Raw genomic sequence first — 7,161 nt, 5'->3', positions numbered from 1 at the left:
TATATATATATATATATATATATATATATATATATGTGTGTGTATATATATATATATATATATATATACATAGGTATGCATGTGTATGTGTCTTTGTGTGTGAATAGTATGTATATATACATAGAAATAACTATCTATACACATATATCTGCACACACATATTTATACAGACACACAAATGTGTGTGTGTACAAATATACATGTTTATGTGTGTATATACATTCTCTACAGCAGGGGGCCCCTTTATCAAAATTTAGCCTTTAAACACTTAGCATAGAGCCAACTCTCTCTCTCTCTCCCTCTCTCTACTAAACTCATACTCAGGCGAAAGGACATTTTTGTCTTGTACGTAACTTGGTGACCTCACTGGTGCTGGTGCCATGGACACACCACCCAGAACACTCTGTAAAGTATTTGGCGTTTGGAAAGGCACCCACCTGTAGAAACCATGCCAAAGCAGACACTGGTGCATGATGCAATCCTAATGCTTGTAAAATTCTATCCAACAGTCCAAGAACATGGAAGATGGATATTAAATTATGAAGATACACACACACACATTATATATATATTTATACACACACACACACAATCATTATTGTTTAATGTCTGTTATTTAGCCTCCAGGTTTATCTTTATTGAGTAGACCTATGATCAAAGGAATTCCAGCCATGACTCTCCCATTTGTTTAAAGGATTTCTAGGCGTACATATATAATCTACTGTGCACTTCTTTCTTTTAATATACTGGTATATTAAAGAGAGATTTAGCCATTATTTCCCCCTGCCTCATTTGATAATGCAAGGAAATTCAGAATTTTTTGAAAATGGTAGAAAGTGCCATGGAAAGGTAAATAAGAGAAAGAAGAAAAAATCATTTAGGGAGATTGAGAAATAAGGAATGGGTATATTGGGGAGGCAGAATAAAAGGGATGAGATAAAGAAACTGGGGTTTGAAGAATAGATAGGAGAGGGTGAAATGAGAGGATAACTGTATAAAGAACATTTTTCCTCCCCTTTTTCATCTGTTGAAAAACAATAGTAATAAATATATACATAAGTAAATAAAAAAAAAGCTGATACAGAAAATGAGAGAAATGTGAAAGAGAAAATAGAAAGCAAAGGTGAAAAATAAATGCATGGAATATTCCTGTGTAGAAAAGTTAATAAATAAATAAAATGGAAGTGAAATATTTACAAATTTACCATTTCTACTCTAAATGAGAGAAGAAAGGAATTACTGAAGTGGAATTTTCTTTATAAAGATCAATGAAAGAACAAAGGAAAAAATTCTATGTTTATATATTTGACATTTAGTTTTAAGTAGGCAAGGATATTAAATAAAACTTGTTTGTGGCAGTGATGTTTATAGTTGATGTTGGTTCAGCACAGGTAAAAGACCTGATCAAGCAGGCATATGATCAAAGGCAGTCCAGCTATGACCATTCCATCTGTTTCTAACTTCAGGGGAATAATAAATACATTATCTAATGCAGTGTTTCCCAACCTATTTTTTTTCCCAGGCCTCACTATAACTTTCCAGAAAAATCTATGCCTCACTGGTTATTGGAAAGCAAAAAACAACTTTATTTTTAATATTTTATCGCAATTATTTAATACAAAAAAATCTACTGGTTACTCTTTTATTAAGTTCTGAGTGCAAAAAGAAGTACATTATTGACTAAGAAAAAACAGATTTTCACAATTCCATGTCCTACTAAAATCAAAAGAAAAATATTTTGGTCTCATGCCCCATCAAAATTTTCCAAAGTCCCACCAGTGGGGCGTGTGTCCCACGTTGGGAATCACTGATCTAATATGTTCATTTCTAAGATGATGAAGGTGTGATTTTAATGAGATTTGGCTGTTTTTTTTATTAGATCAAATGACCACATTGATGGAAATGTTGATGATATGACCAACATTAAGAAATTGGTTAAGCTAATCATGAGGACAATATTGATAAGAATAATGATAGTGACAGTGACGGTGATAATTATGATGTTAATAATGATAATAATAATAATAATAATCACGATTGTAATAATAATTCTTTCTACTATAAGCACAAAGCCTGAAATTTTAGAGGCTAGTCAGTTACAATGACCCCTTGTCCAACTGATACTTGTTTTATTGATTCTGGAAGGATTAGAGGCAAAGTCAACCTCAGCAATATTTGAACTCATAACATAAAACTTGAAGGAAGTGCACTGGCATGGCTGCAGTCTAATGACTGAAATAAGTAAAAGAGGAAAGATGAAAGATACACTAAATGTATATGTGTGTATGTGTGTGTATGTAGGGCTTCATGATAGTTTCCATCTACTAAACTTTACCCCAAAAGTATCTGTCAATCTGAGAAGGAGAGAAAGAGAGAGAGAGAGAAGTAGACAGAAAGAGATATATAGGGAGACCTTTGGCCAGGTTATATTGCATTAAGATTGAACCCTGAGCAACATAGTTGTAATGCAAACTATGTAACCATACAGACCACAGACCTGCCTGTGATCATTAAACGAATTTTTGTTCATTAAAAATAGTAACTACAGAAATTTAAATGAAATCTTACAATAATACTCCATAGTCCATGTGGCCTCTAACTGGTTGAACAACCAGTTAGAAATAGTAGCCAAATCACCACAAAATCACATCCTTACCATCTTAAGGAAAGGATGGACATATTAGACAATATAGTCTTTGATCAATAGTCTACTAAGGGATTACTAATGTCTAAAAGACAACAGTGGCTCAGACAAAGGACTATACAGTACATTAGACTTATAAAGTTTATCTAAAAATGTGTCCCTAAAATCAAGGCAAATGCACAGCCTGGCAGATATCTATAGTCAGTTTATTGTTTTTGTTGTTTAGCTCCAGGTTAATACTGATTGAGCAAACTTATCATTAAAATCGTCATTTTAAGAGTAAGGTCAGAGATCTATATTATCTCTGTGTCCTTTCCCAACTGAAGGTGATAAATCACAAGTTGATCTTCTCATTAGGTGACCAGGACATTTTAACACTCTTATATCTTGATGTTGTTGTTGTTGTCACTATTGCCATCATTTTTGTTATTGTTTAGCACCAGGTCAACTCTGCTCAAGTGAGCAGATAACCATCAAAGGCATTCCACTCATTCCTATCCCATCAGCTATGTTGCCTAACGTATTCATTTTCATTTAAGTCAGTGGGGTCTTATTTGAGAAAAATTTGCTTTCTATGTCTAGCAAGTGGAAGACCAAACCCCTTCTACCTTCCTTGTTGACTCTTGAGTCTATTCTTGTAAGTCTGATGGTTGAAGTTTTGTCATTCTTCCAAAGTAAATTAGAAAATTACTCTGCTTCAATTCTCTTGAAGTGAGCCAGTAAATATGTAAACTTCCCATTTTGTTAACAACAACAGAACATGTTTCTAATAGAGCACTGACTTATGTCAACATTTGAATATTTCTAGTTTGAAGTACATGAAGAATTGGAGTAAACTGAGGCATGTGAACATACACAAACACACACACACATGTGCGTATGTGTATACATATATATATATATATATATATATATATATACTGCATCAACATAGAATAAAAATTAAAATTACACAATCTATATTTGACAATACATAGAATTTATGTCATAAGTGACTTGAATAAAAATGTATGGCAATATTATAAGCCTAGCTAGGGCAACAAGCTGGCATAATCCTTTGTACTCTGGGTAAAATATTTTCTGGCCTTCTGTCTGTTTGATTTTCTGAGTTCAAATTCTGCTGATGTTGACTCTGCCTTTTATCGTTCCAAGGGCGATAAAGTAGGTATCAAATTGAGCACTGGGATCAATGCAATTGACATAACCCCTCTCTCGAAATTGCTGACCTTGTGTCCAAATTTGAAACTAATATTATAACCCTAACTTTTGATGGAACCTTTGGATTTTTATTCACACTGTTTAATAACATACCAGCAATTGTTTGAGAGAGGCTATGTTTCGCTGTAGAGGCCTGATAAGACTAAAACATATCCAGTGTTACAACCATGCTTCTGAAGGATCATATTAAGTTAATATAAGTCCTTGAGCTAATTTTTTCCTTTCCTCAACATTCATATGAATTGCAACTTTAATTAATTAATTAAAATTTCTGAGATGCTTCCCTTTCATTTGACTAGATTTGATTAATGTTAAACACTCAAGCTATGCTTATCTTCCCTTGCAGTGATGATTTTATTTGAAGTTTTTTCTTTTTTCTGATTACATTAATAATGGTGGTGCTTACTTAATGATATTGGTTTGACAATATGTAGCTGAGAACAGATTTTGTAGAGTGACACCTTGCAAAACCTCACCTCAACTCTGAGTCAAAGAGAGAGCAACCTATGAATCTATAGCCACTGAATCTGCAAGAAATAACACCCAAATCTTCTTTATATGATGCTCTACCACCTTAAATAAAGAAAGGACACATTAGATATTGTAATCTTACATACCCCTAAAAGATGTATTGGTCATGTCTAGAATGGTTTTGATCATAGCTCTGTTGAATAAGTTGACCTGGGACTAAATGACAACAAGAACAACATCAACAGCACAACAACAACAATGATGCTCAATTCTAACTGAATTAATTGTTCACGAATCAATAATGATCAATCCTGGAAAATTTAAACTGATTTAACTAACTACAAATATTCTTTCTTCACATGATAATTAAACAAATTTGAAATAATTAATGTTAATAATAAGTGACATAGGCATTCATTACGTCTGAATGAAGAAATATATCATTCCAAGGGACATGGCATTACTTATGCAGAAACAAAAACAAAATTTCAGAACATTTTGAACAAGCAAAGACAAAACAGTAGAGAAAATTGAAAGCACACTGAAAGCATTGATTAAAATAATAATAATAATAATAATAATAATAATAAGCTCTAACTTAGATGATCCTGTGAGAAAGGGAGCTCTAAAAGACCAAGGATTTACGAAATATAAAATTGAACCCCAAAGGTTTTCTAGATATGTGAAGAAAATTACCTCAAATAATTGCAAAATAAGACAACCCAGTCTATGAAACATGATATCCTACTGCCCAAAGACACATTAAGTGATGGGATATGAGATGTTGAATACATGGCAGTAGATAGAGTTCTACTTACTACATTGGCATATAAAATGGTGTTTGAAATGGTAAATATTTAATCCTGCAAGTTTGAATAGTTGAATCTGCAACTATGAACAACATTGCAATAAAAATAAACATATGCACTATCAGGAATGATAAAAACAAATACTGTGTAGGGAGCCACAGTAATATCCTTAAGACAATTTGTAAAAACTATTGTATTCATTTCTTTAAAAACCTCTGTTGAATAAAGTTTTCAATTCCAGGTATAAAAAAAGTTAGACAAAAGTTTATGCCTGGCTTCCTTGTCTTGGAGAACAATGGCATAATTTATGGTATTCACTGAAACTATTAAGTGGAATATCCTTCACACAACTTCACTACCGGATTTTAAAATCAACTTCTCTCTTGTTCAAAGCCAGATAACATTCACCAAGAACCTTTAAAAACATTCAACGACTGGTAATCTATGTGATTTATTTATTGGAGAAATCGTTGTAAAAAGTATGAGTATTAAGTTGTGACCAGCCTGTCATATAAAATAGTGTTCTTTCTAAAAGGTCAATCACCCATACTGAGAAGATTACTATTTGTAAAAGATCTCACAGACATATCCTCATCTATCAAAGCAGTAACCTTAACTAGATACATAGTTAACATAAAGATCAAGAAGACAATCGTAAGTCCTATTGACATTCAAAACTTATCACATAGCATTGGCTCCATGTAAATGTGGACAAGCACAACAGCAAAAAAAAAAAAAAAGGAAAAAAATTACAAAACAAAACAAAAAGCCAAACATGCATTTCATGTAAGAAAATCTCACATTCTGTACCACCAAATGTCAAATACATTGTAAACTGCTTATGCTGAACATGGGGACACTCTAGTCACAATATTAGAATATATGAGAAGCTCTGGAGATTATAATGATCAGTGACATACATCATTTGTTCATGCTTATTCTGCTAAACTGACAATAGCAACCTGCATGCAAAAAACAACAACAACAGCAGCAACAAAAACAACTAAAACAAAAACAAAAACAAAAAAACAAAACAAAACAAAGAACAAGGTGCAACTTGAAAATTATATATTTACAAGACCAAAAACAAAAAAAAAACCCCAGAAACAAAACCAAACTTAAAAATGAACAAACGAAAGCGTCTTGACACTGCAGAAAGCACTCACACTCTTGATTCTTAGATCTGGTTCTGTTCTTGTGAGAAGGTATTAAAAAAAACTCAAGAGAAGCCAACGAAAGAGATAACCTGTCTTGTAGAACATAACTCTTCAGAGTAACTATACCAATTCTTAATTTCACATTGCGGTGCAAAGTAGAAATATATGGAAATATGATTGTACAATGAAAGCTCTACATGGTTGCTTGATCTGCAAGAAATAGCAACCAAATCTTCCTGAAATCATACCCAGAAGTTTTAAAATATTGTAAGATTCATTGGACAAATGTAGGCTTAAGAGATGTTGCTTGAATAAAGACATGAAATGTATGGCTGGAATGATATTTGATCATAGATCTGCTTGACCATTGCTGACCTGTGGCTAGATGATTAAACGACATAATGACTGCCAGGAAAAATTTTTTTAAAGTTCTACTCTCACATAATAGCAAAAAGAATCCTACAAAATCTTCCATTGAGTACCATTATCTCACCGCAAGACTAATATATGTTGATCCTGAACTCTGAAACAATCCCTACAAAAATGGCCTCATGTTCGCAATCCCTATGTCATTTAAAGGTCTCCCTCCCATCACCAAACCAAATTGTTAGACACGTTTCAAGTTAAACTTGGGCAAATTGCTGTGCAAGATTCCAGATGAACCAACAATACCTCAGGACACAGAGAGGAGTGTGGCAACCTCAAACTCCCTCATCCACCAAATACCAGGATACAACAAAGACTGCAGTGACAGTGATGGCGGTGCTCCAGCATGGCCACAGCCAAGAGTCTGAAACCAGTACAAGAATATATATTTACATATATATATATATACATATATATATATATATATATATATATA

The 7,161-nt window shown here is 33.0% G+C and overlaps 1 protein-coding gene across 1 annotated transcript in view; it reads right to left on the bottom strand.

Moving 5' to 3' along the window:
• The window catches only part of LOC128249177 (uncharacterized), a 227,017-nt gene that overhangs the window by 76,080 nt on the left and 143,776 nt on the right, over positions 1–7,161 (bottom strand). The window lies entirely within an intron of this gene.

The sequence above is a fragment of the Octopus bimaculoides genome, chromosome 12 (assembly GCF_001194135.2).
Source record: "Octopus bimaculoides isolate UCB-OBI-ISO-001 chromosome 12, ASM119413v2, whole genome shotgun sequence".
Taxonomy (NCBI): domain Eukaryota; kingdom Metazoa; phylum Mollusca; class Cephalopoda; order Octopoda; family Octopodidae; genus Octopus; species Octopus bimaculoides.
The sequence above is the reverse complement of the archived record's forward strand: the minus strand, read 5'-3'. Positions and strand labels throughout refer to the sequence as shown.